Source organism: Felis catus, chromosome A3 (assembly GCF_018350175.1).
Source record: "Felis catus isolate Fca126 chromosome A3, F.catus_Fca126_mat1.0, whole genome shotgun sequence".
In the NCBI taxonomy this organism is placed as follows: Eukaryota; Metazoa; Chordata; class Mammalia; order Carnivora; family Felidae; genus Felis; species Felis catus.
This window is the reverse complement of record NC_058370.1, coordinates 83,543,784-83,565,977: the sequence shown is the minus strand read 5'-3', so window position 1 is coordinate 83,565,977 and position 22,194 is coordinate 83,543,784. Positions and strand designations below refer to the sequence as shown.

The 22,194-nt window shown below is 41.6% G+C and overlaps 1 long non-coding RNA gene across 1 annotated transcript; it reads right to left on the bottom strand.

Moving 5' to 3' along the window:
- Positions 1-234: 234 nt before the first annotated feature.
- LOC123384490 lies at positions 235-19,685 on the bottom strand. The gene is made up of 5 exons (XR_006595642.1): positions 12,035-19,685; positions 11,340-11,468; positions 8,278-8,535; positions 6,723-6,900; positions 235-5,026 (listed from the first exon to the last, which is right to left on the bottom strand). It is a non-coding gene; the product is annotated as an uncharacterized LOC123384490 (long non-coding RNA).
- Between the last annotated feature and the right edge of the window lie 2,509 nt (positions 19,686-22,194).

Sequence of the window (22,194 nt, the reverse complement as noted above, 5' to 3'; positions counted from 1 at the left end):
CAGCACAGCATTATTACTTGTCAGAAATGCAAATTCTCAGGCCTCCCAACCCCCACATCCATTAAATCAGAATCTGAGAGAAATCTAGGTTTTATTAAGTTTTTTGTTTGTTTTTTAGAGAGAGAATACATGCACTTGTGTGCACAAGTTGGGGAGAGGCAGAGGGACAGAGAGAGACTCTTAAGCAGACTCCACGTTCAGTGTGGAGCTCAACTTGGGGCTCATCTCATGACCATGAGATCATGACATGAGCTAAAATAGAGTCAGATGCTTAATTGACTGAGCCACCCTGGTGCTGCAGAGAAATCTAGGTTTTAACACATCCTCTAGAGATCATGTTGTACACTATGGTTTGAGAATCACGAACGTAGATTAAAAGAAGTGACACAGTGTAGTGATTAAGACAACTCAAGCCTGCCAACTTAAACTGAATCCCATTTCTGCCACCTCCTGGCTGTGGGATCTGAGGCAACTGCTTACTGTCTCTGGTCTTCGTTTAAACTCATAAAAAGTAGACGATAATAGTTTTTCCTTCATAGGATTATCATGAGGAGGAGGAAAGACTCCTATCAAAGGAGTAAGAATTAGTAAAGAACTAATCAGTACCTTACACAGAGTAAGAGTCTGAATGAAAAATTTTCAGCTTCTTGCCCAGGATTAAAGCTGTGAATGAGATGAAAAACAGTGAAGAGGCTCAAAAAAACAAAATCCTTGGGGAGACCAGCTCTAGACGTTTCAATCCAGAACACGAGGTCAACAACCCTATTTGTATATTCCAATGACCATGGGGGAGAATGTGAAGAACAATGTGAACAAGCAACCCACCAGGAGCCTGGAACGCGCCCTTGCTTGTAGGAGCCTTCCTGGTCTGCTAAGAAGAACACTGAACTGTTTTGGCTCACCTGAGCCCTAGCTGTGTGGCCTCAGGAAAGTCACTCAACCCCTCTGAGCTTCAGTTTCCTCACTCAAAAGATAATAATAGTGACCACACTTTCTCCATGGAATTGTTGAGAATCAAGCAGAAATAATAGGTGTCATCATATATTTGAAAAGTCAAACGTTTCAGGCAAGTGTTAAGGATCATTATCATCCTCTCCCAGTCTAAGTATCTTCTGACATTGCATTAACTCCTTCCAGTCCAGCACCAGAAGATAAAGAACTGTGTCCCTCACTTCCAGAATTTTACACCGAAAATTCTATTACCTCATAATCCCAGAGTGTCAGAACCCAGTCATCAGCATGGGGTGGGCCAAGCAGGGTGTTGACCTGGTACAGCTGCTTGGCCTAGGATGTGGATCACTATATAGAACACTTAAGATACATTTTTTATAATCTTTATAAACCAGGTAAATTGTAATACACAGCCCCAAAGGGAAGCCTCACTTATAAGTATCTATTTAGGGACCTTAAAAAATATTCCTCCAAGTTCTGAGAGCACATAATAGCTGAGATCCTCTTTTGACCCAGGGCTTACTGTGGGACTTTCGGAGGACAGAGTAGGCAGAGCAAGGCCCAGGAAGACCAGGTGCTTCCATAAATCCTTGCTTTCTCTGTAAAGATGATGACAAACACTCTTGCTATCAATGGCCTCTGAAGACTGTGGAGCTTCCTCCAGCACCACTGGCCCCTCACACTCTCTGGGCAATGTGCACTTCTGCTGTCTTCCTTTGCATCTTTCATCCAGCCATTCAAGCTACTGCTGGGAACCCGGCATTTCTGCCTTACCTGCACTCAACCGTAGACTGATCTTTGTGCTTGGATGCCTCTGTGCTCTGGAGAGCTTGAGAATAGTCACTCATCATGAGAGACACAGCTGGCTTCTTCCCATTATGACCCCAGGAGCTCAGACGGGAGAAGCACCTGCTGGCACTTTGCTTCATTGCTACTCGAGGGCCTTGCCTGTCTGGCCACAGGCCTGTGACCAGAGCATCTTCCCTGTACTCTTCTGTGGACCTGTCACTGTGGCAAGTTTTTCTGGCCAGCCCTTACTGTGCAAAGACCATTGTATTCTGGGGAGAGCAGGACCCTCTCCAGGTTGGCAAACACCTATCCTATCTATATGATAACTCACCTAACTCAATCTGCATCAGGCTTCAATGGTTTCCTCTAAGGTCATTTCCTAGTTTTCTTCCTTTACTGGGGGACCAAGCTAAGTTCCTGTTTACAGAAAAAGAGCCTTCTAAAGGCTGTAAAGAGGAACTATCTATCCACTTATCTAATCTGAATGAAGTTTTAAGTTTGCTGCTTTGTAGGTTTTCCAGGAATCCAGTCTGCTTAGACTGATTCACCTGGTGGAAATAATTTTCAATGCCTGAAATACTCACTAAATTTCTGTGATCATAGAAACCTATGAGGAGCTGATAGTAATGGCAGGTCCTGTCCAGGACCCACCTACACACCTGGCCCCTTGTTAAGCAACTTAACCCACACCTGCAGCCTCAGCTTAATGGAACACACAGGAACAATTTTGATCTTGGAAAAGATCAGTTTATGCAGTTCTAACTCAAGAATGATTACCCCAAATTTCTCACTTCTACTATGGTTCTTAACTTGTGTTGCTAAGGTGGGGTATTTTCCTTATTTCTGAGACCCAGTCCCCTCTATATCCTATGTCAGATAACTGGGCCTCTGTCTAAAGTTGTTCCTCAGGCCCATTATGCCCTGCCCACCCCTGATGGCTTCTCTTCTTCCTGTCAGCAGAGGTCCTATTTCTGAACCTGAGTCTACAGCTGGGGCCTACTTGCTAAAAGACTTCCCTGGATTATAGGTCCTTCTCCACTTGATACCTTATCATATCACTCACTGCTATTACCTTGCTCTTCTGATACCATAGTTTACCTACCAACCTGGAGTTCCTACCACTTGGTCCATTCTAGTAGGCAGGCCAAAGTTTAGTCATGGCTTCTTCCAGGTTGCCCTGATTGCAATAAATGGGCCACAACCCATCATACCCAATAGCAAGATAGATTATATATAGGTTTGAATTGTGTACCTCCTGAGCAATCATGGACAGAGTTTCATTTTGAAGCCATTTGCTATGGCACAAAGTAGGCACTGAAAATATGTTGAAGGAATAAGTTAATGAATGGAGCTTGTCTGTCCATGAGAGCCTCCTCATCATTGAAATAAAGCAAGCTCAGATATTATCTTAGGTCCCAAAGGAATCCTTTAGCTTGCACCATGCAGAAGAGGATATAAACAGGGATTTTACTGCTTGGGTTGCCCAATCAGCCTCAAGATTGCAGGTGTCCTTGGGAATAGCCCACCTAATAAGCAAACAAATTCATCCAGGCAATGGACTCAAGAACATGGAGGTGAGGACCAAGATACATACACAAAGAGATTGGGAAATAAATCTCACCCCAACCTGATGACCTGATGTGCAGGGATAGGAGGACAGGAAGCTAGGGGCTCTTTTTATTTAAGAAAATGATTAACAACAACAACAACAAATATCTCAGTCCATCCCTACCACAGGCAGAAAGATACTCCTTCACCTGCTTTCGCTCTTAATGTTGAGCTACAGAATAAGAGTGAGGCAAGAGAAGAGCAGACAGATTTCATATGTGTCCAGGAGACTCCAAGGCCTTGGGGAAGGGAGATCTGGAGGGATCTAATTCTGCAAGATGCTGTCTGTTAATCCTGGTGAAAGCAGACTCATGAGAGCATAAAATTCCAAGGGCTTCTCTGCTTTCAACTTTTGCCTGAAAAGAGGGTGGGCAGCAGAAGGAAGAGAAGCTGTGTTCTGTCTGCTCTCTGGCCAGAGAGAACTTTATTTAAGAATTCTGAGTGAGGCAGTGCTCAAAGAGATAGGAACTGCCAAAATGGTAGGAGCAACAGAGGCTGCTTTTCCCTCAGTGCTTGTGCGCATGCCCAGATTCTGACTCCCCATAGCACAGACTTGCCAGATAAAATACACGACGCCCACCTAAAATGTGAATTTCAGATGAAAAAATGCATAATTTTTAAGTACAGGTATATCCCATGCAATATTTGGGAAATTGTATTAAAAATCGTGTTGTTGGTCTGAAATTCGAATTTCACTGAGCACCTATATTTTTATTTGCTAAACCTGGCAACAGTACTCAGAAACAGATGGCTCACCAACTCCCAGATATGTCTGATGATGTGATGATGTGACAGGAAAAAAGGACTCTGGACTACGAGGGGTATGAAATTAGGAAACTTCATGCTTCTGAGGTTACACACTTGCTGAATTTGTTCCCCTTCCCTTTCCACCAATCCAACCCTCACCATTCCTTTCTCCTTAGTTCATATCTTACCATCTTTGCCTCTCCCACAGGAAGACATACTATTTGACTTCCCCTGGGGTTAGAAGCTGAATTGTAATGTTCTCCAATGATGTCATGTATGGACATTTTGAATTTTCAGTTCTCAAAGATAGGGACCCTTCCTTCTACTTCCTTCTATATCTACCATGTTCCCTCTGAACATATACATCCCAGAGCTCAAGAGTTAGGTACACTGTAATGGTTAAATTATAAGTTCAGAAGTGTTCGGAAGTAAAGAAATCTTGGAAGTTCCCTAGTCTGCCAGATTTAGTTCCCTAAATCTGCCAGTAGGAAGAATGAGTTCCAAAGAACTGAAGGAACCTATCCAGAAACAAGATGCTGATCAGTGGAGAAAGAAGCACACAAATTCTGATTTACTGCCTTCACTCTAGAATTGTCTGTTGTATCAGTGCCTTGCATAATACCCAGCAAATAGTAAGTATTTAAATGAACTGATGAATAAATAAACAAACAAATAAATGAAATCAATACCTCAAGACTGTATGGTGGCTCTACCCTAGGGGAGCTTCTTGGCCCCTGAAATAGTAAATGCAAGCAATGAAATCCAGCCATCTTTCTAGAAGACACGTTCTATGATCACGGGAAATGTGCACCATAAATGCAAATTTCCTTCCACACGACTAGACTGAGTAACTCTGGGCTGAGAGCTGGGTAGTAGCAGAAAGCATCTTCCTTACTGGGCCAATGGCTACTCCAAATTGCTGCATGTATAACTACAAGAAATCAAAGGAAAAAAAAACTATTTTGAAATATTTAGCTAGCAATATGACCTTTAATAAGGTAATAACTACCCTAACCTTCGGATTCTCTTACCTGTAAAACGTAAATAAAATAATAAAAAGTTACCAGGATAAAAAATTATTTCACTGCGCTAGGCACTTTTTCCTAGCAGATACCTATTAAATATCCATTTGATTTTTTTTTTCTTTTCTAAAAGAGTAACCTGCCTTCTCAGTGAACAGGTATTTTTAAATGTACTCTTTCTATGTTTTAGCAGGCCATTGATTCTCAAAATGTGGTTCCAAGCAGCAATAGCATCACCTGAAAACTTGTTAGAGATGAAAATTCTTGCACTCTAGGGCAGACTTAGTGAATTAGAAATTGGGGGGTGGAGCAGATGGAGAGTGGGGGAGGGGATGGACCTAGTCATCAGTGTTTTAACAAACACATCAGGTGCTTCTGATGCACATTCAAGTTTCAGAACCACTCTGCTAGGCTGAGGTTTCCAAAAGTATGGTCAATGTACCATACACATCGAAAACACTCCAGGTTCTTATTAAAAGTGCAAATTTCTATGCTGTGCCTCAAATTTGCTAAATCAAAACCTCTTGTGGGGAACATGGACCTCTCCTTTTTTAACATATCACCCAGGTGATTCTGATGTACTTATACATCAAGAACAACTTGACAAAATGGTGTCAAGATAGCAAGTGATGGCACTTTGGCATTTGTGGAGGTCAGGTCAGAATTCCTGTTTCCTATTCTTTCTAGAAACTCAACAGGAGGTATAACTGCATAACCAGTGCCAACTGGCTCTAGAGGAGTGCTCTAACGGCTCTGTGGTTACACTATCACCTTGGGAGGAACATATTTGTCAATGACTGATAGGAACATGCCTCCCCACCCAACCTGCTCTCCTAACCAGGAATGGCTCAGATCCAGTCACCTTGTTCCTAGTGGCAGAGCCCAACTTGGTTTGACAGATTAGTAGTTTTTAGAAAACACACACACACACACACACAAAGTGAAAACAGTATCCTGAAAATGTTTTTCCTCGTTATGTAAGTTCTCATATTATCTGGTGACAGATGCTCAAGGGAAGTCATAAAATATGCCCTGAGTATTAATGCAACACAACTCATTCCTTTCATGGAACTTGAAGGTGTATGTTGAATGATAAGAAACTAAGTACAAATTTTGGTCTTATTTCTCTCTAATTCATAACTTAATTGTTGAAACACCTTTTCTTTTTTCCCTTCAAATTGGCCAAGGGTGTTGAATTGGCCAAGTATGGTGGTGACAACTCAAGTAATGTTTTTATCTACAAATTCGTTAAACCCAATGACATAAATGTATACGTACTGTTAGTAAAAGTCTATTCTAGTTTCAGAGTGCTAGAACTAGGAGTTCTTTAAGCCATTTTCTGAAGGAACTCTACCACAGTAAAAAAAAAAAGTTTTCCCCAGTATACTTTGAAAAATTGATATAGATACTTGAAGTACATTTCTTAGTCATTTCTCTTAAGTCTATGAAATCAAATGCTGTGTCAATTTCAGGACAGATAGAACTAAGGTAAAGTTTATTTATGATAAAGACATCCCTGACCATCCAGTACATTAATAATTAAAAAGGCAATCCTTCTCTTAAGGTAAGAAAACCAAACCAAAGCAAACCAACACAAAAACCTACCAGAGCGGTTCGACTCATTACACATCACCACATAGACATTTGTGAAGCACTCTTGAAAGAACAGAAAGGGCTTCTTTATTGCTTTTTACAGAGATCGCTTTTGTAAATTACATTCTGAGTAGTAAGCAACCAGGCTCCAATGTTATCTTTCACTTGAGGCCTATGTTCAACTCTCACCCTGTAAAATAAAGTGGTAAGAACGAGTGATTCAGTTTTGCCATAATGCACTAGCACAGATGCAGAAGTCCAACTCATCTGACATTCCAGGTAGCGCTCTCCTAGTGACAAGGAGAGAATCTGGAACTTACTTGCATTTGGTTTTTCACAATCAGTGGATGGTTATACTTTGTAGATGAAAACACAAGATGGAAACCATCACTTTAAGAAAGGCTTGAAGCTCTTAAGGTTCTTTGAACTTTATCATGATTAGTACTTAATCTTCCTTTGGGAATGATAAACAATAGAAGCACTGGTATCAATAATAATAAGAGAAGTACTATCAGTCATCTTGATTGAATATTTGTTAACCAGTCTTGATGCCAAGTGTGGAACACTGGTTATGTCACTTTACGTTCAGGAGAATCCTTAAGGTAGGTATTACCACTTCATAGACTAACAAAGAAGCCTCCAGTGAGTTAGGTAATCCACATAGGCATGGCAGGTCAACACCAATGCTCTACTGACACTCCTTTGATTCATTACACCTGTTATGGACTGTCTGTGTCTACCCAAAATTTGTTATGAAGTCCTACCCATCAGTGGTTCACATCTACAGGTGGGACCTTTGGGAGTTAATTAGGGTTACATAGCATCATGAGGGTGGGCTCCTCATGATGGAATTAGCATTCTTATCAGAAGAGGGGGAAATAGATCTTGCTCCTCCCCATAAGCACACAATGAGAAGATGGCTGTCTATAAAAGCCAGGAAGAAGGCCCTCACCAAACACTAAATGAGCTAGTACCTAGTACCTTAATCTCAGACTCCTCAAACTTCACAATTCTAAGAAATAAATTTCTCTTGTCTACACCACCCAGTCTACAGTCTACAGTATTTTATCATACCAGCTTGAGCAGACTAAAACACCCTCTTCCCTTTTTTGGACTACTGATGCTATATAATATGATGAAGGATTTCCTTGTACTGTACTGTTTTTTAAGTCTTTTCTATGTGGAATCCAAAGTCAGGATATTCATTCATTCATTCATTCATTCATTCATTCACGGAACCCATTCAGGCTGCCTTAGTAGGTTGATTCAGGGTGCATCTGAAGTCACTCGGTGACTTCCACCACAATTTGATATCCAAACCTTTAACACTGTTGCTGCCAAGTTGCCCAAGATCACATAGCTAAGTACAGAGGGAGGAGAACACAGGACCGCTACCTTCCCAGTTCTATGCTTTTCCTACCAAAGCATTCCTCTCAATGTAAAAGAAGGGCTTTCAGGTGATGCCAAATAGAGAGTAAAGAGTACAGAAAGACAGCATCCTGTAGGGTTCCAAGAGAGGAAAACAAAGAAACAAAACACATTAGATATTGGATTTGCTTTCCCTCACCTCTGGGACAACCACAGCTGCTCACAGAATGCTGCAGAACCTAAGGAGTCAGCCTATGGGAAGAATGCAATCTAAGCATCTTCCTCTGGATGAAGAAATGGACAGAACAGAAAACCCCTAGGGGCTCCGGCCTTGAGAAGTCTCTGCTGGTGGACCAGGAAGCAGGGCCTCTGGATCTGGAGCCTCAACTAGTCCTGCCAAAGTTCTGACCCACTTCTGGCTCCCTCCCTGCTGCAGTTGTGTATGAGGTCTTTCCAGCTGGAAAAAAACACATCGAAATGTCAGGTAGTACAGCCAGAGATGATTTTAATGTTTTAAAATATTTCTTGTATTTTCAAAATTTTCTTCCATGAACTTATGTAGTTTTTATAATTAAAAAATACTTAAATCATTCTTAAAAAAAAAAAAGCAATGGCTCTTAGCACGGCTCTTTATGAAATGAAACACTCTCCAGCACTCAACATTTTCATGAGCTCTTCCTGTGTTCCACGTTGGCTGAGTGATTGATCCCTCATTGAACGTAAAGTGAAGGAGCCACAGGGTTGTGGGTGGATCTAAAGAGACATAGAAAGTCTCTGTTGCTAGCCTGGTTTCTTTCTAGAAGATTCTTTTGAGGCTTTCATCTACCTGCCTGTCTGTCTACCTATCTATCATCTTCTCTGTGTTGGAACCAACTAATCCACTCCACAGTGCCAGGCTGATATCTTAGAAGGACTCGTTAACTTTTTAAAAATAATTATACAATTATTTTAAAAATGCAAACCTGTGAGCATTCAAACTGCATGGAATGTGAAACAGATGCACCAGCTAAAGACTGGCCCTTCCTTGTAGTTTGGCCCTCAAAACAATCTTAATCCTCCCTTTTTCAAAACTAAAAGCTGAAGCAAAGGGACATAAACACACAAGGAACTGAAACCTTAGCAGCTATTTTCAACCAAGTTAATTGTTTCTTGAGGTTCTGCAAGTGATTTATGTCATTTATAAGCACGTTCAACTGCCACTTGGCCCCACAGGGGCAGAGATGGATCCAATTTCATGGCGGGGTGGCTTTTGTTGTACCAGAGTTCCCTCCTGGAGCCTGTCTAATGCTCTTATCCTGGGATTCCCAACGCAGCCTGCAGCACAGTCACAATGGATAGCCAGGGAGGGTTGAGCTATCCAGGAAGATGCATGTGAAAATCAAAAGGAACCCACACTCTTCACCCAGATCTGCAGAAGAGCCTCCTAAGGGAGCTGTGTCCTCTGTGGATGAGAAAGACATCTGACCTGAACCTGGAGGGAGAGGTGTGTATTCTTTGGTCTGTAGTCATTCAGCCCTAGCCTCTATCCACATTTTAGTGAAGAACCTAGCTCTGTACATACCTTGCCCAATTCAGAAGAAGAGATAATGACTTGGTAGCTTTTAATTCAACATTGTTTTGCAAGGTTTTTGGAAAGGAGTGATGGGTCTGGGATTTAGGAACATAAACTAATCACCAAAAGAATAGCCCATAAAAATAAGAACAGAAAACAGCTATAAAGGCAGAAGGCTTGGGATATGACTTCTTATGTTTTGTACCTCTAGACACAGCCTATGATGTAGCAGAATATCTTTACTCTTGGAATCTGCCCTAATTTAAAATTTTGAATTATCTGTTGATGAAATACCAAAGGGCAGAATTTTTAAAATATCCCTCATAGAGAGGCTAAAACTAAACAGTGTTAATTTTCTACACCTTGCATGCATGGTGAGCTGGGAATTATTTCAAGTGCCTAGAAACATTATCCTATTTATTTATTCCTTTGACAGAGGTATTAGACCCACTTTCTAGATGGGAAAACAAAAGCTTCCATTGGGCAAAGAAACTTCACACCGTTCGTTTCATTGTCCCAGCTTAGTTAGAAGAATGAGCTGGTCGTTTTCATCTGCTCTTTCAGAAGGCACTGTGTTTTGTGTCCTGATGATCATGGGTCCCAGTACTCGCACAGGCCACTCGTCATTTATCTCCAATCAAACTGTTTTCTCACTTGGCCATGATTCCTGCCCTCCATGAGTCATTCTCACCAGACAAGCACACTGGAGTAGCAAGTTGGAACCTAACTAGGAACCAAAAGAGAAGGTGCAGAAGCAAACTGCCACTAACTTTAACGCATAGTTAATGCAAGTGCAGTATGTGCTCAGAATGGACTCTTACTGCTTTTCAGAGACACACTATTCCACAGCAATTTTTTAAGTGTTGTTTCTGATTAAATATGTGCTATTTTCTCTCTCTCCTTCCCTTCCTCCCTTCCCTTTCCCCACTCCCCCCCCCCATTTCCTCCTTCATTAAAGGTACCATAGATAACCTTCCATTTCTCTCTCCCCATATCTTAATTTTTCAGCATGTCTACTGTTGAAAACAATTAGGAAAGGTGAACAAGTAGGTGGCTAATATGATCTAAAACTCTCCCAAAGCTGGGAAGACACATCACCACCTGTGTTCCAGCTTTGGAACAGGCTTGGCAGCAAATTGCAAGACGAGGGGGGTCATAATCAGGAAAACAGAAACACATTACATTTTAATAATCACCTACCTTTTCAATAGCTTTGAGCTTTCAAATGTCACCTCTAGTTACAGGGAACTAAAATCAACTTGCAAGCCCTCTCCCTTTCCACTCAGCAGAAAGAACAGCAGACAATTGGTGACACTTGTCAAAGGCAAAGGACCAATAAATATGAGTTGCATGCTAGAAGCAATTCAGCAAAATCAAGCTCATCAACTTCCCAGCATGGATTTTATTTTATTCTAAATCAGATACTCATTAATGGGGAACATTCTTTGAATCATCATTTTATTTACACTAGAGAAATGCAAGACACGTTGTCTGATGAGGGAAATGAAGTGGCTCCCTCACTGCTCAGTTGTAGATATTTTCTTCTGTAGCCTCCTGAATTTTCATGCTAATGGAGAACACCCAGGCCAGATACTCTCTAATAACAAGTTAAAATGGCACTGGAAAGTAAATAATTTTCTTCGGTTAAAAAAAAAAAAAAGAACATAAAGAATGAATGGGATGACAGGCAAAAAGTGAAAACGTCTTACCTGCTGTAGATGTCAGAATCAAGCCACACAGATCATGCTACTTAAGGAGAATCACAGAACAGTTCCCTTTAGGGGTCATGAGAGGCAAATCATGCTTTAGCTGCAGATGGTGCCTGCTTTCTTGTTATCCTATTAGGAAATGAAGTCCATGAGGACTCTTGTTCCCCTTTACAGCTATGTCTTCCCCAACTTCTACCTACAGATCAACACATACTAGGTGCTCGATAAATGTTTGTGGAGTAAATTAAAACCTGAATTCTGGGAGATGCCCTACCTTCATTAAATGTTAATAATTTAACTCAACTATAATCAACACCAAACTAGTCTACAGGCAAGAAACTAAAGTACACTGCCCCTCCACCCCCAGCTCTGATCTAATGTGGGTACAGTGTTGAGTGAGATCTCCCACACTCATTCCTATCACTCAGCTTCTTATTTTCAACTTTTTATCTTTATTTTTGAGAGAGAGCACACGCGCATGTGAGAGAGACAGAGAGTGAGCAAGCATGCATGTGAGTGGGGTAGGGACAGAGAGAAGGAGACACAGAATTCAAAGCAGGTTCCAGGCTCCGAGCTATCATCACAGAGACCAATGCGGGGCTTGAACTCACAGATGGCAAGATCATGACCCGAGCCAAAGTCAGATGCTTAACCAACTGAGCCACCTAGGCACCCCAAGCTGCTTTAGTTTTTACCTTGGCTGGGCAGAAACCTCAGTGAGGCAGGTCCTGGCAACCTTCTGCCATTTCCATTTACAGGGAGCTCTTCCCATCTTCAGGGGCCTAAGGAGACACTCAGGATGGTAGAAGGCTGGGCACAATGAAATGAGTGAGATACATTGTTTGCTTTTCTTAAGTTTACTTTTTTAGATAAAAGCCACTCAGAGGTGGCACCTACCTCTGAGTAAGGTGTATTCATGCTTTGTGTTTTCTATGGAGTTATAAATAGGAAAGCAGACCAAGAGAACTCTGGCGTATCAGTTCATAGAATACCCTACAACATACCAATATCTATTATCCACTCCTGCAGGAAGCTGTGATGTCTTTAGGGTTTTGAACTTCTCCTAATCCTATGTTATGTTTTCGTAGCATTTTCCAGTTCATAAAGTGTTAACCATAATTACCTCATGTTACCCTGACATCAACTCAGTGAGGTAGGTGTTGTTAGTATCCTTCCAGTGGAGGAAACTTATTTAAAACCATTGCCTTTCTCAATAATAAGTTACTTTCTTGCCACAGCACTGTGGCTTTCTCAGAGATAGCTTCAACCTAATTAACTGCTGTCTTCTCTCACCCTCTCCAGAGCTTCCCTCCCTTGCCCATCCAAACTTTAGCCAAGATGCTTTCTTGCTATGCAGACTCCTTTTTTGCTTTTATTATGTGACACCTTTCCCTAATCAGAGAAAGCCCTCTGAATCTCTAAAAATAAATGAATGTTTGATGAAAGAAAAAACAGAAGGGGCGGAGAAATGTTTTAGAACTTGAGGATTTTGGAGAACAATCCATGTACAGATGGTATTTAATGTTCTCCAAACACCAAACGCCGGTTTCCATGCCTGGCTTCTTGTTGTTATTTCCTGGTCACTTTGAACTGACTTATCAAATTGAATAGATTCTTTGATACATATGTTGGTATTTTAAGTCCTGGTGGGAACAAGGCCTCCCATTTGTTTCAAGTTTTGCTCTTAAGAAATGTTTTTTAAAAACCCTGCTTAGAAAAGGAATCTCAGTCAAAACCCACTATAACTTTGGTCTTCACCCATTTCAACAAATGATGCCAACCACTGGGCTTCTTATTAAGAATGATTCCAACTGGCTCCATTCTCCACAGGGAAGTTAGTTTAGATTCATGGAGGTGCCAGCCAGCAGACTGCTGGCAATATAAGTTCCAGAAAGTAGGATGTTGAGACTCTTCCTCACCCAGGTTCTGAATCAAATAAGAAAAACGAGTTAACATGTTGAGGCTGAACCACCATCTTTATATGCGTAAGATCCATGGAAGGGCACAGACTGGGCTGAGAAGCAAGTAGACCTGGTAACTTCCTGGATGTCCCTTTCTCTCTCCCATCTAGACCTTGGAATAGCTGGCCCAAAGGGAGTTTTAGTCTGCAGAGCAGACACCTTTTGCTCACATTACTGTCTTGGACAGGTCCCGGTGGAAAGAGAAGAAAGACAACAGACAAATTAAGATCCAGTTCGCTCTAGGCAAGAAACAAGAATCAATGTCAATTGCTTACCAGTCCTGAACCCCCTCCTCTTTTGTGTGGGAAGACCACTTGGCTTTTCTGGGCCTCAATGTCCTCCCCTTTAAAAGGAGTGGATTGGGCTGGGGGATGGCTGAGATCCAGTGTAGCTCTAAAATTCTACAGTTAGCTCTAGCAGTGACTCTGAAGAGGTTTAGGCCAAGTTGTGCCTTCTCTCTCAAGGCATCAGTTCCCTTTGCTGAGATTCACGGTCAAAGATCACACCTCTGAGATTCACCAATCATCTCAGATGATGGCAATTGTGAGGGTGACTCAGTGCACATCTGTCCCCACCACCAGAAAAATCACTCCAAATGCACAGGTCAGTGAAAGCATCTCAGACCACCAATAGTACTTTATCATCAGCATTCACCTAGGAATATATAGGCCTGTCTATTTCCTAATGATCCCACTACAATACTTAAGAACATTATGAAGATTATGATGCAGGACAGTGGTAGGGAAAGATGAAAAAACCCAGGGATTGGGGACCCTGTATTCTCCCTTTTGCTAACAGCACTAACAGGCCATGTGGCCTTAACATCTTGGGGCTCCTTCCTCACGTACAAAGTGATGGAATTAAATTTGAAAACTGATTACATCTTTTTAAAAATACAAAATCTTACATGGAATCTGAATATGTAGTATGGACAAAAATAAATCTGCTCTGATAGAAGTGTGGGGAGAGGGTCTTGGGCCCATCCTATTTGATTACTCCCTCCCCTCTGGTTAATATGCCCACCTCCATACCATGGCAGGCCCTGAAGTCTCACAGATCATTTGCCTGAGAAGAATTTTCTCTGTGCCAGGCTGCATTTAGGGCCAACACTGTGTTCTGATACAATATCCATTTGACAGCCCCCCTGGTTTTCCTGAAGCTACAGCTCTCATATTTCTCAGCCACCATTAAAGAAAAACTGAACAGTGTGTCTAACAGTGATGTGGGCCAGTTATCATCAGAGTTAGCACATAAAAACCACACACAAAATATACTTGAGTTTTCTTCACCAGACTAAATTTTAGTTCAACAGGAAGAGAGAGTAGATTAAAGCATAAAGACACAGCACAATTATATACAAAATAACTTTCTTTCAAAAATATTCTCCTCACTACTTGGTGTTGCACAATCCAGGCTCACGGCATGAGATTTTTACCATCAAATAATGTGAGAAGGGTCAGGTTCTCCTGAGAGAAAGTGCTTCTCTCTCACAGGAAACATGAAGCAGTTCTGGCTTTCCGAAGAGATGGCCCCATCCTCCGGTCACCCAGCCCCCTCATATATCTCCTCTGCATGTGTTAATTCTTTTGAAGGTGATGGGGGTTCTTTGCATGGAAGATATATGCAGCTCGATGGCGGGAAGTGAGATCCTAATTATCTGCAGCTGACAACCTTTCAGGGCCCATTATAAAAGAAACGTCTGCACCAGGCACTCAGAGCCCTATATCCCAGCTCCAGGGAGCTTGAGGGAGCAACAAGGAGTGATTCCAAGAGCCTGATTTATCAGGGAAGATTAGAAGAGTTACATCTATGGTCTGGCGAAACAATGACAGAGGGGGAGGAGGCCAATGGTTGACAAAGGGGCAGAAGAAGGAGAAGAGATTTATGTAGCCTGGTATGAGGGTGAGCAACCGGAGAAATGGAAGGAAATGAAGACGGGAAAGAAAGTCTTGAGTAAATATCAGGGAAACTTTCCTCAGTGATTTATTAGACAGATGAGCAAATCTTCCAGATGAAGTTTCATCATCACCCTGAGAAAGAGTGAGCCTAAATAAGTGTGCCATGGCCATTTGTCTCTGTCACTGTGGGACCTGTAGTGATATCTAGCACAGCTTCCCATCTTTCTCTTGAAGGGTGTCCTTGAAAGAATCAACCCTTTTCTCTATGGGACATGAGGAGGCTCTTAAGGGGCATGTGGCCCATGTCCACAATTTTAGGCATAGCCACTTGCTAAACATCACCAAAACTTAATTTCTACTTTACAATTTTAGAGAAGCAGAGTGTACTTAACTATGGTACCCAGCCCCACAATCTCCCTGGGGGTGGAGAGAAGCTTATGCTTGGGACAAAAGCCAGGAAGACACTTCAAAATTCAATTGACATCCTCTCAGCAGGGACATATGGAAATGTTCTGATGAATCTGATTACCTGCAGGGTTCCGCTATCGGATTCTGACCTGGATAGGGATCCTCTTACGTGCCACTTCAGATTCTCTCAGACTCTTCTTGTTCCAGACACCACTGCAGTGACCACATGAGCTCCAAATGACATCACGCAGGTTCCACCTGACCTACCTTACTCCTGCCTTGGAATTCCCTATTGCTTACAGAGGTGAAGGATGCCTCAAGAGCCTACCATGCACCCACTGAAACGCAACCAGGAGTTAGGAGTTGAGGTACAATAGAGAAAACATTTGACCCATGAGAGATGGGAGGTGGCAGATAAGTCTTTCTTCTTTTTCTTCCCAGATGGACTATATGGTTATGCAGTTTTAGATGGTTTCTGAGAGGACAGTCCCACAAGACCAAGATCAAAATCAAGCAATCAGTAGCAGTCAACAGTGTAAGACATCCTCATATTGGCTTTCTCTGCCTCACTCTCCTTTCGCTTCCTGCTACCCAGGGTTGAATCCCCTAATAGCATCATAGCACAAAAGCCTTTGCCTCAAGTTTTGCTTTCTAGAGGAACCCAGGCTAAGATGACCAAATATTTAGGGCCCGAGAGTTACTGAAATGTCTGAATAATGACAAAACTTCTTTACTCATTTGGCCTGGGCATCTGGCCCAGACATTTATCCTAGGCATTGCATAGAACTGTCTCCTTCTACCCTCAGCCCCCTGATAGTTCCTCCATTAAAGTCCAGGCACAGCCAGGATCTTTGTATGGGCCCCATCTTATATTTCAGGATCTCCACTGGTTTACTCTACTGGAGGGAACTGGCTAGCTGGAGGACTTAAGTTCACCCATGCTAGCATTTCCTACTGCACTCCCCATAGGAGCCAAGATATAATATACAGGGTAAGCTGGGCACCTGAGGAGTGATGATCAGCCCCGTTGGAGGTAACCTGAGAGATCACTGACTAGCTCATGGCCTTTCCAACCTGCTGTGAGGTCTCACTGCCACAATTACTTTTGATTTCATTCTTTGTGTTACAGGCATTACAATTCCAGTCAAGCACTGGTAAATTCAGAATCCTAAAATGATCATTCCTTATTGCCAAAAGTCCTTGGTGCTCCAAAAAGAGAATACAATTCTAAATTATCTGTAAATGCTGCAAGCTTTTGTTGTTGTTGTTTTTCTTTTAGTGTGTGTTTTAAGTTCAACTATTTTTATGTCCCCACCAAAAAAAAAAAAAAAATTCCTTAGTAACCCATTATGGGTTAGTGAATTCCCAAACCGTTCAAAAATACTTTAAAGTTCTTTTGGGACATAGCCAGATACTTAATATTGTATTACATTTTATAGTTGTCACTTAATCAAGCTATTTAATATTATAGTACATTTTAAAACTGTCACTTAATCACATTTTCTTGACCCTTTTATGGGAATTAAAGATCACTGTAGATAAAAAATGGCATGCTTTAGTTTAAATAGATTCAGTATGTCCAGTTTGACAGTTACTTCTGAGACATTAAAAGAATTTTCTGTGATTAATGTGACCCACACACGTTAAATGGTGTAATGTTCCATTTCTTCAGCCATTAGCGGAAACAGCATCAGACAGAAGGAGCCAAAATGTAGCCAACTGTATGTAAAGCTGGGAGATGGGGGTGGGGGTAGGGGGCTTAAAGATAATATAGAGCCAGGCAGGCTGAGATAAGAGAGAGATTTAATATTTGCTTTCTCTGAGCATCTTGAGAGCAAAGTCTGAGAAACACAAAGGTCAGGCCCTGGTAATGGAGTGAATGCCAGTCTAGCAAGGCAAGCACTGAGGGGTGCGCTCTCCACAAAGGGGGGGTGCATCGCGGGCAGGCAGCAGAGTGGAGTTACTTGGCGCTTATTATACATGATTGATGAACATTGCTTCTAAATTTAGAAAAGCTCTCTAAATGGACATTTACTCACAAGGAAAAAAAACTCCCCTGAAAGGTCCATCCCTAGAACGGTTTTGTTTATGGCGCTGCGATAGTTCCGGGCAATTAATCCACAATTGCGTCACTGAAAGATTTTATATTCTTAAGTGTTCACTCATGTAGTTAAAGTAAATTATGTCCTTTTCCAAACATGTTTCAAAGAATTGTACTGGGTTTTAAAAATCCTGGTCCCTAAATCCTACTTGTTTGTTTAATTAATCTGAAAATAACTGCTCCTGCTTTGTTTCTTAATCACAGATCACATGCAATGTATTTGTTAGCAGCTGCGAGTGAAAGCATGTCCCAGTGTGTTTTTCTTGATTGTTTAATAAGAGTTGAATAACACCCTATTTAATCCATCAAGTAGGACATTACAATAACATTGATCTTTTGTTTGACAGCAGATTTGTTTGATAACAGAATAGAATATAATGTAACCAAATCAGTGTCAGAAATGCATTTCAGAGAATTCAATTAAAAACACCCGTACACCCCGACACTGAACAGTAGGGCAAAGGAAGTAGGCACAGCAAGACACACTGGACAGGAAGGTACAAAGGGAAAATCTAGCCTTGCAAAATGCCCACAGCTTATCTAGAAGATGCAAGCCAAGCACTCCACAGCCTAGAAATGTGTTTGACTGAGAAAGGTCAACCTACTCCAAGATCAGAACAGACAGACAGACCAGTGACCCCCATTGTATTCTTCCTTTATGGCTCAAGTGCTGTAATGCTTGGGGTCAAAGATGCCAGGTTCTGCCATCACTTAGCACCCCTCCTTTTCCCTCCTGCTACTACACAGTAAGGGCTCTTGAAGAATGCTATTGTTCACATCCCAGAATCCTTGACCAGTTTCCAAAACTGTATATAAGAAACCCTTTATTTTCAGCATCCTATATCTCCAAGGAGGAATGGGAATTGGTTCAAAGGACTGTGCAAGACCCAACCTTTATGAACTTCACTTAGGAGAACAAGTGTTAGGCCTAGTGTTTGTTTGCACACATTTATTATATATTTTACAGTTGGACCCTTCCTTTCCCTCCAAAACCCAACATAGAGGTGTAACAAAGCCTCTCTCTAGATACCAAAAACAGATAATATTACAAAGAAGGGAAAAGATGTGTAACAACAACAAAAACTCTAAGTGCTCAGTTTTGAGAGTCATAGATCTTGTCCCAAAGTTGAGTAGGCAGTTTCATACAAAGCTGTTTGTACCACCACCACCACCCCCCCCACACACACACACGTACACACAATTACTGAGGTCAACCAGTTGTGTACAAAATAGCTAGCTGCCTGAATAAATGAATTTTTTTTCTCCAAGACGATTTACATACACATGCTGACCGGATTCAATGTGCTGTTCCTCTCCCAGAGAATGTGCAAGTACAGAGACCCAATAAGCAGTGGAGGGAATGCAGAGGATTCATTTTATGTTGTTGGGGAGAGGGAAGGCGGCAGCTGTATTTTAAAAATCCCTAAGAAAACAAAAAGCCATTGGATACATGTGCACTCTCTAGAAGCTTTTTACCAATTTTTTTATAGATAATATAAACCCTACTTTCTAATGAGGGCAGAATGAGAGTTGACAAAGGTAGTTTCAAATCTTTACTGGTGAATATAAGCTGAGAAAGCAAAAGAAAGAGTACTATCAAATTTCCCCAATCAACCCTAACACACTGTGCTTATGGCTCTGCTAACCCAGACCTCAGGAGAAATTTAATTGTTGTTACATTTTAAAAACGTTTACATTTAAAACTGGAATTTCCCTGTCACTCACACTTCGTCTTCATCTTGTCACATAGGGGGATATCCAGGATGATCTTGTGGATCTAGAAAGTTGAGGAGTCTTTGTTTTAATTCCTCCCTAGTTTTTACCCGCCAGTCTCCCTGTCTCACATTATTATAATTCCTTCCCTCTCTCCATTCCCTGCCTCCTTCCTTATTCTTTTGTTCTCTGACTAATCTTCCCTTTTATATTAATGAAGTCCTTTGTAGTTTCTCTTCAAATCTTCCAGTGGATTCCTTTGTGACTTCTGTGGTTTTTTTTTTTTTTTTTTTTTTTTTTTACCTGATAGGGCCTTTTTAAAAAAAAAAAAACCATGAAAATTATTAATACTTCCATCCTTTCTGGCACTGTACCACTGGCCTTAAAACATTCTACTACATTTCTGATCTGAAACGGCTTTCTCTTGACCCACAAGTATCGGCAAATTAGAGACCCTAAGCCAATCTTTTATGGAGAAGGTCTGAGAGCAAGTGGTAGCCTTTCAAGTGCTTAACCATGGAGTCATAATCTTTATGACAAATAGCCTCTTGCTTTGCAGTTACGGCTAGTTTACTATGCATATGGCTGAAAGAGGGCCGCTTAAAGTGGTCAGGGACTTTTTCTCAAGCCCCCTCCCAGGTGTCACATCATTCCTTTTTACTGGCCTTGTTAGAGGGACAGCATTAGCCCCACAGATCACCCAAGCTTCCTGACCAGCTGCCAGGCTGTAAAGCACGTGGAAACGGGGTGGTCGATCCAAAGACATCAACTTGTCACTCTTGATGATCATTCATCTGCAACAGAAATAGCCCATGGTGCCTCGGAGATCGATGTGGAGACCACCGCTCTTCAACATTATTGCCACTAATTATTAAGATGAATGCGGTGATTAATGGGAGCTATGCTTTTTCACTTTATGCAAATGGTGAGCTCATGCATATACATGGCAGAGGGGGCTCACAAACCTGGTGCCCTGAACGTTGCTGTTCAGCCCCCTTACTCAGCTGTCACTGTGACCCAGGTGCAACGACTTAGAGCGATTTAAAAAGAAATGCTAAAAATGAATTGTTGATCAGCAGCCTCAGGCAGCTTTTTGGAAATTCCCTTCTACAAGGGCTGTGCTTTGATTAGGAAAAGCTCAATCAAGGCAATAACTAGGGTCATTAAGGATGCTGCATTAGCCTGTGGTCCTTTGAGTTCATGTTGTCTGAAGGAAAGAGCTGGTGAAGAAGGAAAAAATGCAGTTTCTGCTGTGATGATGTAAACTGAGGCAAGTCAACCTTTCTGGGTATTAGTTTTCTTCTTGGTAAAAATATAGAGATCCAATTTAGTGACATAAAGCCCCTTTTAACCTTAAAATTTTAGGATCCTATAAGGCACAGGATAAGAACGTGCCGCCTTTTGTCTTCTACCTGAAATGAACACTTTCTGCCACAATAATCCTCAGTATAGCGTATTTTTCGTTACTTGTTGTATTCCACAAGCATATATTTCATCCATTTAACAAGCATTTCATTGAGCATCTATTCTGTGCATTATGCAAAATAACTTTTTCCCCAATAAGAACTCTATATATTTAATGCTAATTGGTATATCCCACTATGTGGGATTTGCTATGTGTCTTAGATGTAAGCTCTCTAAGGACTGGAGCTGAACCTTATTCTGCTTTATAAACTCAGTGCCTGACACAGAGTTGGCACTCAGTAAATATTTGTTAAGTGAATGAATGTTAGGCATTGGAAAAGAGTAATTACAAAAGAATTTAAGAAATTGCCCCTGTCCTCCAGCATCTTACAACCTATGTGAAGCCAAAAATACATTCAGGCAAGTAGCCAACACAATGTCACAGTGAATGAGGTAGTTACAGGCAGCTACTGGTGGCTCTTGAACAATGAATGCCATTCTAAAGGGGTGGTTAGGAGGAGGAAAACTTTACTAAGGAATTTCACAAATGGGAGGCTTTTGATAAGACATTCTAGAACTGGAAGGAAACATGAGTACCTGACCACTGGCCTTCAGTCTCATGCCAAACAGATGGTGTCCTACCCCTTCTTAAAGATCTTAAGGTAGAGATTCCACAGTCTTTGATGGCTACTCAGACCAACTCTCTGCCCAAGAATTCCTTCTAGCCATCCACTCAAAGCGTCTCCTTCCACACAGAGTGAATCTAGATGGGTGATGGCCACACGTTTTTCTGATGCTTGATGGTATTGCATCACTGAAGGTCCAGTAGGGGCAGTTAATCTGACTGGCCACTTTAGAGACAGACTGCGCTACTCAAAATGGCTGATGGCTTAATCAGCATCCTTCTCAAAAGCAAACTCCCTGGAGAATTGAATCACAACCACAAATGACCAGTGAGCCATTTTATTTCCTTGTCAGATATCTCTGAGGTCGAATTTCAGGTGGGTCCTCAACTACAACCCTGGGCTCTGGTGATCCAATTCTCTGTTCTCACTCTCCACGTTTTGTTTTGTTTTATTTTCCTCTAAAGAAGTAGCAGAATTCAAGGTTGGGGTGGTAGTATGTGATGACTAGAACAAGTGTTCTATAGTCAGGCTAGAATCTGAGTTCTGGTCTGCTGCTTGCCAGCTGTATGAGAAACCTTTACTAGCCTCACCTGCCAGATGAAGAGAATAACTACCTATGTCTCACAGAGTTCTTTGGAGGAATAAATGGGATCAAGTGTGTAAGGTGCCTGCCACACAGTAAGTCCTAGATAAGTGAAACACTTAAATATCACTTTTCCTTCTGTCTGCACTGGCTGGCCTGAG